General features: G+C 36.6%; 1 long non-coding RNA gene across 1 annotated transcript in view; it reads left to right on the top strand.

Moving 5' to 3' along the window:
- The window catches only part of LOC136838417 (uncharacterized), a 592,657-nt gene that overhangs the window by 113,397 nt on the left and 464,205 nt on the right, over positions 1–15,055 (top strand). The window lies entirely within an intron of this gene.

Genomic DNA, 15,055 nt, shown 5'->3' with positions numbered 1-15,055 from the left:
TGGGATGCCTGTAGTCTATAGGTGAGGGGATTCCTGTAGTCTATAGGTAAGAGGATTTCTGTAGTCCAAAGGTATGGTATTCCTGTTGTCTATAGGTAAAGGGGATTCCTGTAGTTCAAAGGTGGTCGAGATTCCTGTAGTTCTTAAGTAAGGGAATTCCTGTAGCATGTACAGTAGGTAAGAGGATTCTTGTAGTCTATAGGTAAGGGGATTCCTTAGTCTATAGGTAAGGGGGTTCCCGTAGTCTATAGGTAAGGGAATTCCTTAGTCTACAGGTAAGGGATTCCCGTAGTTTATAGGTAAGGGGATTCCTTTAGGCTATATGTAAGGGGGATTCCTGTAGTCTATAGGTAAGGGGATTCCTGTAGTCTATAAGTAAGGAGATTTCTGTAGTCTATAGGGAAGGGGGATTCGTGTAGTCTATAGCAAGGGGATTCCTGTAGTCTGTAGGTAAGGGGGATTCCTGTAGCCTATAGGTAAGGGGATTCCTGTAGTCTATAGGTAAGGAGGACTCCTGTTGTCCATAGGTAAGGACGATTCCTGTAGTCTGTAGGTAAGGGGGATTCCTGTAGTCTATAGGTAAAGTGGATTCCTGTAGTCTATAGGTAAGGGGGATTCCTGTAGTCTATAGGTAAGGGGGATTCCTGTAGTCTATAGGTAAGGGGGATTCCTGGCGACTGTTGATGATAGTAGTTATTTAAAACCCATTTATTTATTTTTAAGCATATAATTGCTTCCTTAAACGTTCCATCATTTTAGGTTGTGATTTTGTTCTCTCTCTCTCTCTCTCTTGTATATATCTATATATATATATATATATATATATATATATATATATATATATATATATATATATATATATATATATACTGTATATATACATAAAGAAATGTCTTAGTTTTGTATTGATTCGTTGCTTGGAGTGGAATGTTTAGATTTTTGCAATTTTCAGAATTGCCCAGGGGCGTCAGTTTCATTGCAGCAATCACCATGAGGAAATTGCCAGTTGCTCTAACTATCACTGCATTTGGCTTATTCTCTTTTGAAACTGTACTGTACTACATTCCGAGTTAATCTTTTAGTCACAGTTTTAGTTTTATGTAAAAGAAAACTTTTATAGAGATGGCTGTTTGTCCGTACGCACTTTTTCTGTCCGCACTTTTTCTGTCCGCCAACCTCAGATCTTAAAAACTACTGAGGCTAGAGGGCTGCAAATTTGTGTGTTGGTCATCCACCCTCCAATCATCAAATATACCAAATTGCAGCCCTCTAGCCGCACTAGTTTTTATTTTTATTTAAGGTTAAAGTTAGCCATAATCGTACTTCTGGCACCGCCATAAGTGCCAACAACAAATGCCACCATCTAACCATGGCTGAGTTTCATGGACCGTGGCTAAGGCCACCACCGGACCGTGGCTGAGTTTCATGGGCCGCGGCTGTACGGAAAACTCGACTGTACCGAAGAAACTTCGGCGCATTTTTTACTTGTTTCGTAATGTTAACTATATGGTGAAGAAATCTTCGGCACTAGTAACAAGTTTTCTTAAATTAATCCCATTTTACTATAGCCACAATTTTTCTCATATCTGTAAACTATCGCCTTTACACTTCAGTTATTTCTTATCATCACCATTTCACAATTAGACCAGTTTTTTCTCACCATCACCATTTCACAGTTAGACCAGTAATAGTGAACTTCAGTCAAGCTTTATGGTCGACGCCAGCAGAATTTATCATTATCATCGAGAGAAAGTGTAATGTTTTCAATTTTTATTTATCCTCTCTGCCCTCGCTTTATTATTTTCAGTTGGTAATATTTTGAGAACTTGGATTTCATTTTATATTTTTGCAGTGTTTGCAGTGAATCATTCTTCATTGCAGATGAGAAATAATCACTTCAGTTGACAGAAATATGCGGCAATATCTTCGTGTGCAGAAATAAAAGGTTAAAAATCATTGTATAATTAAAACGTAATGTCACTGAGTTCACGTTTCTCTCTCTCTCTCTCTCTCTCTCTCTCTCTAATCAGGGACATCACCTGATCCCACACGCGCGTGGCAAGGACACCAAGGAAGCTCCCCATCGATACATTTGCCAGAGGACACTCTGTCCCCCCCCCACACCCTTTCCGAAATAGGTTCCAATTTAGGGTCTTTCAGTGGGGGTGTCCTCCCAGCGGGGTTCCTTCCAAAGTCGAACCTCCTCCTCCTCCTCCTCCTCCTCCTCCTCCTCCTCCTCCTCCTCCTCCTCCTCCTCCTCCTCCTCCTCCTGTTTATTCTTTTTCTTCTCTAACCTATTCTTTTTATCCTCTTCTGCTTCTTCTTTTTCTTCTTATTTTTCTTTTTCCTTCCTCCTCCTTCTCCTATTTATTCTCCCTCTTCCTCGTCAGCTTCTTGATTTTCTTCTTATCCTCCTCCTCCTCCTCCTCCTCCTCCTCCTCCTCCTCCTCCTCCTCCTCCTCCTCCTCCTCCTCCTCCTCCTCTTCATCTTCTTCTTCGTCTTTTGCTATTCTACTCTTCCTCCTCCTCTTCCCATCAATTCTTCCTCTTCTTCTTCCTCTTCTTCTAATCTATTCTTCCTCCGCCTCCTCCCATCTATTCTTCTTCCTCTTCTGATCTATTCTTCCTCCGCCTCTTCCCATCTATTCTTCTTCTTCCTCTTCTTCTAATCTATTCTTCGTCCTCCTCTTCCCACCTATTCTTCTTCGTCCTCTTCTTCAGCTAATCAATTCGTCGTCCCCCTCATCCCACCTCTTTTCTTCTTCTTCTTCTTCTTCTCCTTCTTCTTCTTCTTCTTCTTCTTCTTCTTCTTCTAATCTATTCTTTATCCTCCTCTTCCCATCTACTCTTCTTCTTCTTCCTCTTCCTGTAATCTGTTCTTCCTCCTCCTCTTCCCATCTATTCTTCTTTCTTCTTCTTCTCCTTCTGCACTGGAATTATCCTGGAATGACCCAGAGTTTTCGTTGAGGTGACTCTGGAGGTTCCGGTGTAATGGTGTGGATTGCCAGGAATTAGGTGGACTGCCAGAGAGAATTACTAACTAGCGTGATTTCTCTCTCTCTCTCTCTCTCTCTCTCTCTCTCTCTCTCTCTCTCTCTCTCTCTCTCTCTCTCTCGGAATTGTTCGGAGAATTGCCCATTGCATTGAGGTTCTGTTTTCAAAAAGAGTGTCTTAGACTGTTAGACTGTCTGATTTTATATGGGAAATAGTGTCTTATGATAATAATAATAATAATAATAATAATAATAATAATAATAATAATAATAATGATAATAGTTTATTCTTTGGAAGCCTGAATTTCAAGTCACCGGCCCCTTTGGTGGGCTTGTTCCATATGAATATGTGTCATCTACTGAATAATAATAATAATAATAATAATAATAATAATAATAATAATAATAATAATAATAATAATAATAATAATAATAAATTCTTGTTCCAGAAACATCTACTGAATTTAATCAAGTCAGTGAATTTCAAGCCCCTTTGGTGAGCTTGTTCCATATGAATATGTTTCATCTACTGAATAATATAATAATAATAATAATAATAATAATAATAATAATAATAATAATAATAATAATAATAATAATAATAATGACATTAAGAGTAAGACTCGGGAACCCTGTGGAATGACGAGAGAGACTTTGAAGAACCATCGACGTCTCTCGATTCGACCAGAATGGGCTGCTGAAATGGAGTGGATAAGTTTTAATTAGAGGAAGTAAAAGTGGGGGAAACTCCCCCCCCCCGGCCCTTGGAGCAAGGTCCTTAATCCTCCTCCCCCCCCTTAGGGGGTAGGGGGAAGGAAGTAGACGCTCGGTTGAGTCGGAAGAGATAATGTGATTCTGTTAAGCAATTAGAAATTAGTTAGCTGATTTGAAAGGATGTTGGGAGATGAGTTTTGCTGCGATGTCCTTGGATTATGTATGTTAGTATATACAGTGTATGTATATATTGATTTATTTTTATATGTATGTATATATGTATACATATATATTAATAGATTATATATATATATATATATATATATATATATATATATATATATATATATATATATATATATATATATATATATATATATACTGTACTTAATGTATATTCAGCATGTATTATTATTTAATTTCTGCTTTTGCGAAAAAGCAAAGAGAAAAAATTTTAACCTGATTTGTTTTAGTAAAAAGTTGATTTTTTTTTTTTCGTTTTGGAATGAATTTGAAAGTTGCAAAAAAAATTTTGCCCGAGGTTTTTTTTTTTTAATCCTTCCCGAAAGTTTAAATCCATTGCCGGGATTACAACTTTTGCGCTATATTGGTTTGGACACCCCACCCCCTCCTCCCCTCCCTCTCCCCGTCTTAATAAAATATATGTCGTTGGTATTCTATAACAGTTATTGTTAAGAATAACAAGTCCTTTTGTAGAAAAGAGTCTGTGCTATGTTCTCATTTTCTGATAATGTGGTTTCGATTTTGAATATTTATTCCGTCGAATTCCTAAATATAACACTATTATTATTATTATCATCATTATTTTTATTGCTGATGTTATCATTATTATCATTATCGTTATCATTATCATATTATTATTATTTATTATTATGATATTATTATTATTACTTTTATTATTTTGTTATTTTTTTATTACTGTTATTACTGATGTTATTATTATTATTATTATTATTATTCTTACTTTTATTATTACTGTTATTACTGATATGTTATTATTATTATTATTACTGTTATTACTGATAAGTTATTATTATTATTATTATATCGGATATTGTTAACGTTATCAGTTTATAACATAGTAAGTATCAGAAGACATCAATTAAAACAAGGTAGCTGGTATATCTGGAATTTTTAGCACGTGCACTTTTAATTGGACTGCATTGTAAATTGACAAGTTTGATTGTATCAATTCAGGTTCGTTACCGTTTGCTAAATTGAAAATAACTGTTCATTTTACGATCTTTCCTTTTTATCATTATTATTTAAGAGGAATTAGTTCGCTTTGATCGTCCAGATATTGTTTCCGCTTTTATTCATGTTGAAATTCGCCAATTTAAGTTTCCATCAATTAGTTTATATTGAAATTCGCCAATTTAAGTTTCCATCAATTACTTTATATTGGAATTCGCCATTTTAAGTTTCCGTTAATTGATGTATTAGAGATTTTCGCCTTATTTCAGCTGTTTTGTTCCCCGTAGGAGGCTGGGGGAGGCGGGGGGTGTGGGGGAGGGGGTAGTGCTTTCAGTGCAACCCACGCGGTGCACTGTAGCCATTGCTGAAGGTTCTTCGCGGCGTCCCTTAGGTCCCTAGCTGCAACCCCTTTCATTCCTTTAGCTGTACCTCCGTTCTTATTCTCTTTCTTCCAGCATACTCTCCACCCTAACTGCTTCAACCCCTCTCATTCCTTTTACATTACCTCCGTTCTTATTCTCTTTCTCCCACCTTACTTTCCTCAACCCTCTCCTAACAATTGGTTCACAGTGCAGCTGAGAGGTTTTCCTCCTGTTGCAACTTTAAAACCTCTCGCTCGCTCAACGCTTCACGTCTGCGTGTAAATCCAGGTAAATCCAGGTGAGACCCTGGATAACGACTGTAGAGGAATACGAAGTGGTTTTTCGGACACCTCCTCCTCCTCCTCCTCCTCCTACCCTCTTCTTCCTCCTACTCTCTTCTCTCCTCCTCCTCCTCTTCTTCCCCTTCCTCCTCCTCCTCTTCTTCCCCTTCCTCCTCCCTCCTCTCTCCTCCCTCCTCCTCCTCCTCCTCCTCCTCCTCCTCCTCCTCCTCCTCCTCCTCCTCCTCCTGGCCACTACTTAGGATAATGAACCAACTCGGTCCCCCGCAACATTCTGAAGCATTTACCCACATTATGAACTTGAACGCAGGCAGACCACCGAGTGTGAAATAGAGAGAATCGTTTGAACGAAAAGTCCGCCACAATTTAAGGGTCCTAGGACCGGTAACCGCGCGAAACATTTTGGGAAGTCGTCGCAATATTTTTAATGAGAGAGAGAGAGAGAGAGAGAGAGAGAGAGAGAGAGAGAGAGAGAGAGAGACTATCACTGCTGGAGTGGGTGTGGGTTACGGGATACTGTGGGAATCTATTTCGCGCTCCGGGACTTTTTTTTTTCCAGTAGTTTTTATTTTTTATTTTAATGTTTTTTCCTTTTTTGAGGTAAGATTTTTTCGGTACGGACACTTTTGTTGTAGGTCGATGTATATACGTTTTTTCCTTTTTTTTTTTGCATGCTGGGTGTGTAAGGTATAACTGGAAGAGAGAAAGATTCCCTAGGTCATATAAAGTTAATAATAATTATAATACTGGGTGTGTAAGGTATATCTGGAAGAGGGAAAGATTCCACATGTCATAAAGTTAATAATAATTATAATACTGATTGTGTAAGGTATATCTGGAAGAGAGAAAGATTCCATTGGTCATAATAATAATAATAATAATAATAATAATAATAATAATAATAATAATAATAATAATAATAATAATAATAATAATAATTAATAATAATATATATATATATAAAATATATATATATATATATATTTTATATATATATATATATAAAATATATATACACTATATATATAATATATATTTATATATATATATATATATATAGTATAAATATCAATATATATATATATATATATATATATATATATATACACACACCACATTATATCTACACTTGCATCAATACACATCTCTTCACCACTCCTATTATCTGCACGGTAGTCGCAGTAGCTTTCATTGTATTATACTTCCAATGAATATATTTTTCGCGCAGAAGGCCCCGTGCAGAGGAAACGGAGTGGGTGAAAGCATTACTTTCAAGAGTCTTTTCAGAAATGGCCTGTGAAATCAAAGAATGGCTGCTCGCCTCGAATCAACAGAAGTCCATTTAAAGGAATTGCCTCTTAAGCCAGTTCTAGCCCAGGGAGCTCTCTCTCTCTCTCTCTCTCTCTCTCTCTCTCTCTCTCTCTCTCTCTCTCTCTCTCACACTCACACACACACACAGTTTAAACACACATCTAAGGTGTTATTGTGTTGACACATCCTCTCACACACATCCTCTCTCTCTCTCTCTCTCTCTCACAGTTTAAACATCGATCTAAGGTGTTATTGTTTGGCAGACTTGATCCTCTCTCTCTCTCTCTCTCTCTCTCTCTCTCTCTCTCTCTCTCTCTCTCTCTCTCTCACACACACAGTTTAAACACCGATCTAAGGTGTTATTGTGTCGCAGACTTGATCCTCTCTCTCTCTCTCTCTCTCTCTCTCTCTCTCTTTAAACACCGATCTAAGGTGTTATCTGGTGTCGCAGACTTTATCTCTCTCTCTCTCTCTCTCTCTCTCTCTCACAGTTTAAACATCGATCTAAGTTGTTATTGTATGGCAGACTTGATCCTCTCTCTCTCTCTCTCTCTCTTTAAAGACATACCGATCTTGTGAGATACACGCAATTAAATTTCTTTTTTGTGTGATATTCAGGAAAGTCGGATACCATTTTTACGTTATGTTATTACATTTTAGAAGCATTTTAGAACCACGCTCAGTGCATGCGTGTGTGTGTGTGTGTGCATGAACGCTTGACGCTCCCGAAACAATATGGACGTTTTCAAAATTTCTGGCATTTTTCGAAAACTTTCGATTTAAAAGGTATGGATAATGATTTTATCACTGCCAGTTGCCTATTCATTGGTCGTTTGTGCTCCTAATTATGATAATGAATATTTTACATTTTTCTAGCTGCAATTATTTTTTATTTCTGTTGCTATTTTGATGTTGATAGCATCGTAGAAAGGTGAGTACTTGAGAGAGAGAGAGAGAGAGAGAGAGAGAGAGAGAAGAGAGAGAGAGAGACCTTTTCAAATAAGGTAATTGTTATCCCCCACGTGGAGCAAAAATACCAAACGTGACATAGTATTCCTTTCCGCTTGTTAAAACTTCCTAGGAAACTTTCCATCTCTCTCTCTCTCTCTCTCTCTCTCTCTCTCTCTCTCTCCAGACACCCGAAGACATGATTATTCCTTGTCCCAAGGCTCGGGATTATGGGAGAAGGATATTGTACAAGAGAAGATGAAGATGGAAGGAGAAGAAGCAAAAGTTTGGGAGATTTTGTTGGAGGGTGATTGGGCAAGGAGTTGGTAGGGAGATTTTGTTGGAGGGTGATTGGGCAAGGAGTTGGTAGGGAGATTTTGTTGGAGGGTGATTGGGCAAGGAGTTGGTAGGGAGATTTTGTTGGAGGGTGATTGGGCAAGGAGTTGGTAGGGAGATTTTGTTGGAGGGTGATTGGGCAAGGAGTTGGTAGGGAGATTTTGTTGGAGGGTGATTGGGCAAGAAGGTGGCAGGGAGATTTTGGTGGAAGGTGATTGGGCAAGAAGGTGGTAGGGAGATTTTGGTGGAGGGTGATTGGGTAAGAAAGAATTAAGGAGATTTTGCTGGAGGGTGATTGGGCTAAAAAGTATTAGGGAGATTTTGTTGGAGGATTGTTGGGCAAGAAGGTAGTAGGGAGATTTTGTTGGAGGGTGATTGGGCAAGAAACAATTAGGGAGATCTTTTTGGAGGGTGATTGGACAAGAAGGTAGTAGGGAGATTTTGTTGGGGGGTGATTGGGCAAGAAGGTAGTAGGGAGATTTTGTTGGGGGGTGATTGGGCAAGAAAGTATTAGGGGGATTTTGTCGGAGGGTGACTAGACAAGAATGTGGGTAGGGAGATTGATCTTCTGATGGAGGGCGATTGGGCAAGAAGATTGGTAAGGTTGTGGGGGGAAAACTAGGGAGATTTTAATAGAGGGTGATTGGGCAAGATGGCAAAGACACGGGAGATTTTCGATAGTGATTGGATAAGTCTTCAAAGTGTATGACGGGGCTATTAAGAGTAGTAGATGGAATGGTATTATTGGCGTTGGTGAAAAAGAAATTAAATGTAGAATAATAGGGCAGTAAAAAAGGGTGATTTTGACAAGATGTAATTTAAAAACATCAATTTTTTCATTGTACGTTCACTCGCAGCCTAATAATATTAGAATTAAAAAGATTCTATATAAATAACAGATTCTTTATAAGTAATTGAACTTGCAACAGTCTAACGCATGTTACTCTCTCTCTCTCTCTCTCTCTCTAAGTTACCTGACCTATCTGATAAATAATAAATAAAAATTATTCACAGGTAATCAAAATTTTGTGATAGAAAATAATCACATTTGAACGACAGGAAACCCCCCTCTCTCTCTCTCTCTCTCTCTCTCTCTCTCTAATTACCTGACCTATCTGATAAATAATAAATAAAATTATTCACAGGCAATCAAACTTTTGTGACAGAAAATAATCCCATTTGAACGACAGGAACCCCCGTCCCTCTCTCTCTCTCTCTCTCTCTCTCTCCCAGTAACTTGATTTTGTTCCCCCATCGCTGGAAATCGGAACAGAAGCAGTAAATATACATTTTTCTTAGGAAACTACCATTATTGATGTTGGTTTTTGTCGCTGCTCATGAAGCTTAATATTTTCCAAAACGACCAGACGAAGGTATATTGATTTCCTTTACGAAAGTTTGATATTTTTTTTTATTTAATTTTCTGTTTTTGACATTTTTAAACAGTCCAGTGGTTTTTTGACGATACTTCCGATATAATGGAGTTTTTTTTTTCGATGGCTGCCGGTAACTATATTAGCAAGTCAGTGGCTGTCATGGTGACGATAATGCTTTTAGCATTTTCTTTCCATTATTCTTCGCAAGGTTTGGCGTCACTTATTGACTTGTTCTTCGTAAGGGTTGACGTCTCTTATTCTTCATAAGGTTTGACGTCACTTATTGTCTTATTCTTCATAAGGTTTGACGTCACTTATTGACTTATTCTTCGTAAGGGTTGACGTCTCTTATTCTTCATAAGGTTTGACGTCACTTATTGTCTTATTCTTCATAAGGTTTGACGTCACTTATTGACTTATTCTTCATAAGGTTTGACGTCACTTACTGACTTATTTTTTCATAAATTTTGACGTCACATATTGACTTATTCTTCATAAGGTTTGTCGTCACTTATTGACTTATTCTTCATATGGTTTGACGTCACTTATTGACTTATTCTTCATAAGGTTTGACGGCACTTATTGACTAACTCTTCATAAGGTTTGACGTCACTTATTGACTTATTCTTCATAAGGTTTGACGTCACTTACTGACTTATTTTTTCATAAATTTTGACGTCACATATTGACTTATTCTTCATAAGGTTTGACGTCACTTATTGACTAACTCTTCATAAGGTTTGACGTCACTTATTGACGTATTATTCATATCATGGTTGACGTCACTAACTGACTAACTCTTCATAAGGTTTGACGTCACTTATTGACTTATTATTCATAGGGTTGACGTCACTAATTGACTTATTCTTCATAAGGTTTGACATCACTTATTAACTTATTCTTCACAAGGGAAGATAGAATTGGTAAACGAATTAGATAAAATTTCAGATTTGGCATTACTGATCTTAAGTTTGATAATAATTCATTTTGAACTCTTCAGATATTGATTATGAACTGAGAGTCTACGCAATAAAAAACTTTCCTTTTATTTATTTTATTTTTGCTTAATGTTGTGATCTCTCCAGTGTGTCCATCTTGTTTTCCACCCTCATCTCAAGCATGTACCGGAAGATATTAAGCCAATTTTTATCTTATTAAAAGCCTATGTCGTCGGGTAGCTTAATAACCTAATCTGTCCGTGCCCAGTTCGAAACAGAAAGATCACAGAACCCCATTTGTTAAAAAAAAAAAGATCTAAATTAAAGCTGAGGTGTCACTGTCGTGAACAAGTTAGGGACGTTTTAATATTACTCAGTTTGCCGGGAGTTTTTATCTCGGCTGCAACTAAAATGTGGAATAGTTTCCATGGTGTTTTGTGGAATCTTCTGATCAGATATTTAAGCGAGGACCGGATTCATTCCTGTTATCTGCTGCTGATGATGGCGACGTCTCTTGAATTTCAGGTGTATCGGTTCTATTTTCAGCTTTCTCATGTTTGTTTATTTATCTCGTTTTCCCATGACTTGTTTCTCTCTCTCTCTCTCTCTCTCTCTCTCTCTCTCTCTCTCTCTCTCTCTCTCTGCTTGCTGGTTTTTCCCTTTGGAGTCCTTTTGGGTTTATCATAGTCTGTTGATTGTGTCCAGAAGGGTTTTCAGCTGAAGATATAAAGAGAGAAAAAATGGAGAGAAAACTCCTCTTATTTATCACATATTCCTATAATTTGTCTCTCTCTCTCTGCTCTCTGTCTCTTCTCTCTGAGGCTTCTTAGGTTTAACATGGTTTGGATGACACTGTCCAAAAATTGTTTTCAGATGAAGGTTAAAGAAAGAAAAAATAAATAGAAAGTTCCCTTATTTATCGCAGATAACAATGATTATCTCTCTTATAAACGTACTCTAATCTCTCTCTCTCTTAAAGACTCTGTGATGTTGAATAGAATATCTCTGCAATCTCTCTCTCTCTCAAAATCTCTTGTTCTCTTGAGGCTTCAGGTTTATCATGGTCTGTATGACAATGTCAAAGCTAGGAAGAAGTTTTCAGTGAAGAATTAATAGAAAAAAGAGAACGCTAAAATGGAGATAGAAGGAATTACAGAAAATATCATGGAACTAAAATTATCAAAAAGAGCAAGCAGAGGTCTTAGTGCCAAAACTCACACAGGACTTAATCTCTCTCACCAGCTCTAATGCTCTCTTCAATCTCTACCAGCTCTGTCTGAGGAACATAACAGGCTTCTTTGTTTTAGAATAAACATAGTCTGATGACATCCCAGACCAAAAAAGGTTTTCCGGAAGAAGAATTAAAAAAAAGAAAAGAAAGCTCTGCTTATTTATCTCTCTCTCTCTCTCTCTCTCTCTCTCTCTCTGTCCAAAAAGGTTTCAGTGAAGAATTAATGAAAGAAAAAATAAAAGAAAGCTCTCACATCTATAACTTTCTCTCTCTCTCTCTCTCTCTCTCTCTCTCTCTCTCTCTCTCTCTCTCTCTCTCTCTCTCTGAGGCTTTTCTTTTATCATAGTCTGTTGACACTGTCAAAAAGGCTTTTCAGTGAAGAATTAAAGAAAGAAAAAATAAAAAGAAAGCTCTGCTTATTTATCACACCTATAACTCTCTCTCTCTCTCTCTCTCTCTCTCTCTCTCTCTCTCTCTCTCTCTCTCTCTCTCTCTCTCTCTCTCTCTGAGGCTTTATATTCATCATAGTCTGTTGACTGTGTCCAAAAGGGTTTTCAGTGAAGAATTAAAGGAAAAAAATAAAAGAAAAGCTCCCTATTTATCACACCCCTATAACTCTCTCTCTCTCTCTCTCTCTCTCTCTCTCTCTCTCTCTCTCTCTCTCTCTCTCTCTCTCTCTCAGGCTTTTATTTTATCATAGTCTGTTGACACTGTCCAAATCAGGGTTGACACTTAAGCTGAAGATTTAAAGAAAGAAAAAAAAAAGGAAGGCAGTTGCCGTATGGAAAGTGTATTGCTGTGCTGGGTTACGGACAGTGAATTCAGAACCCTCCACCCTCCGTCCCGTGGGACAAGCGCCAATGACTCTCGATCTTCATTTTGTAAAACCCAACTCTTCGTGGTTTGTCCTGCCTTTTAGAAAAGGTCAGGAGGACGCCCTTAAAGGGCATGGTGCTCCTGGCCTGCAGCAGTAGCAGCCTGCACTGCCTACAATGGAAAACTGCAGTGTCTGCAGAATTTATCTATTGGGCTGCATTGGTCTGTGTTTCAAAGGTCAGGTCAGTTAGGGGTGCCATCCTTCTAAAATCAGGTTAGGGTCCAGACTGTGACCTTGGGTTTGTATTTTGGAGCGTCCTGAAGCCTTCTGGCCTGCAGAAGTGATGGCACCCTTTCTGCTGTTTCTGCTCTGCTTGTGTTGGTCGTGTCAAAGGTCAGGTCAGTATCCTTCTGAAAAGGTTAGGGGTCAGGTTGTGACCTTTCCCTAAAAGCGCCCTAAACTTATATGGTGAAGTCTGAGGATGAGCTAAGTGGTTTATATATTGTGTTGTATTTGTTATCACAACTACTGAGGCTTTGGGATGAGGTTGATACTTTACAAGGTAAAATGCAAGTGAAAAGGAATTGTTTTTAATAACATTGACCTAATAGACAGGCTTCCACCATATTATTATTATTATTATTATTATTATTATTATTATTATTATTATTATTATTATTATTATAGGGACTCATACCATATAGAGTTATTAAAATATCATTTATATTAATATTATTATTATGATTATTATTTTTATTATTATTAGAAGGACCCCTACCATATTATTATTATTATTATTATTATTATTATTATTATTATTATTATTATTATTATAGGGACTCATACCATGATAAAATTATTATTATAGATATTTATATTAATGTTTTATTATTATGATTATCATTATTATTGTTGTAGGGATTCCTACCATAAGATTATTATTATTATTAGAGGGTCTCCTGCCATAATAAAATTATTGTAAACATTATCGTTAATATTGTTATTATGGTGATTATTATTATAATTAGAGGAAATAATACCATTATTATTATTATTATTATTATTCCTCCCTTACCAAAATTCTGAGGAGTAACAGGAACAAAATACAAAAAAGAGTGACCCAGTGGAAACGAAATGAAAAATATTCCAGTAAGCCGATAAGTTCAGCGGGGCCATAGACAGCGCTGTGATTTTAAGGAACCAATGCAAAGGAGGGGTAGGAGGAGAGAGTGCCATCGGAAATCGTTATTGTAGGGACCAAGCTAAAAATATGAGAGACAGAAAGACGACTTAGGAATCCTTTATATTTGTCAGGCTTACTGGATATATTTTTAGTGTGTATATGTATATATGTGAGTGTATACATGTATGTAGTTTTATATATATATATATATATGTACATATATATATATATATATATATATATAATATATTATAATTTCTGACTCATATCATATCATAACCCAGGTCTTTCAGTTGAAATAAGGGCGCTACCAGCCGAAATACGAATTTCCTAAAGTCGTAAAATTGAATCTGTGTGATTTCCACACGTGATTGTTTGTTGATTACTTCTGTCATATACATAAGCATGAAATTATAAATTATCCTAAATATCGTATAAATATATATATATGATATATATATACAAAACATTATGTATATGTTTATATACACATCATTGTTTATTGATTACTATATAAATGTATATATACATAATATATGTTATATATATTATATATATATATATATATATATATATATATATATATATATATATATATATATATATATATATATATATATAAATACTTATGTTGAATCATTTTGGCATCCAGCATTTTACCACTTTGACCGATATATGATTTCTTACAGTCTTTAACTTGAACTCCATCAATGCAATTTGGATGATCAAAAGTGAAGGTTTTAGATTTCTGTAAAAGAAAACTATTGTGCCGGCTTTGTCTGTCCGTCCGCACTTTTTCTGTCCGCCCTCAGATCTTAAAAACTGCTGAGGCTAGAGGGCTGCAAATTGGTACGTTAATCATCCACCCTCCAATCATCAGACATACCAAATTGAAGCCCTCTACCCTCAGTAGTTTTGATTTTATTTAAGGTTAAAGGTAGCCGTAATTGTGCGTCTGGCAACGCAACAACACAGGCCACGACGGCCGGCTGAGAATTTCATGGGCCGCGGTTCATACAGCATTATCTGAGACCACCGAAAGGTAGGTCTATTTTCTGTGGTCCTGGTTATACGCTGTACAGAAAGTCGATTGCATTTTTACTTTATTATTAAAATGGATTTGACAATTGATGAATTAAAAAAACAGTATTAACATCGAACACTGTCAAAGTTTTGGGGCTGATAGAAATCACTGAATTCTTCTTTTACTTACATTTTTATCTACCATATATTTAGTAATTTGTTAATTTATTTTTTCTTTCCTAATATCTGATCTCTTCTGTATTTCCCATTTACCTTCTGTTACTTTTTCAAATGAACACCATAATATTC

The sequence above is a fragment of the Macrobrachium rosenbergii genome, chromosome 5, assembly GCF_040412425.1.
Source record: "Macrobrachium rosenbergii isolate ZJJX-2024 chromosome 5, ASM4041242v1, whole genome shotgun sequence".
Lineage (NCBI taxonomy): Eukaryota > Metazoa > Arthropoda > Malacostraca > Decapoda > Palaemonidae > Macrobrachium > Macrobrachium rosenbergii.
This window is presented reverse-complemented; position numbering and strand designations above follow the sequence as displayed.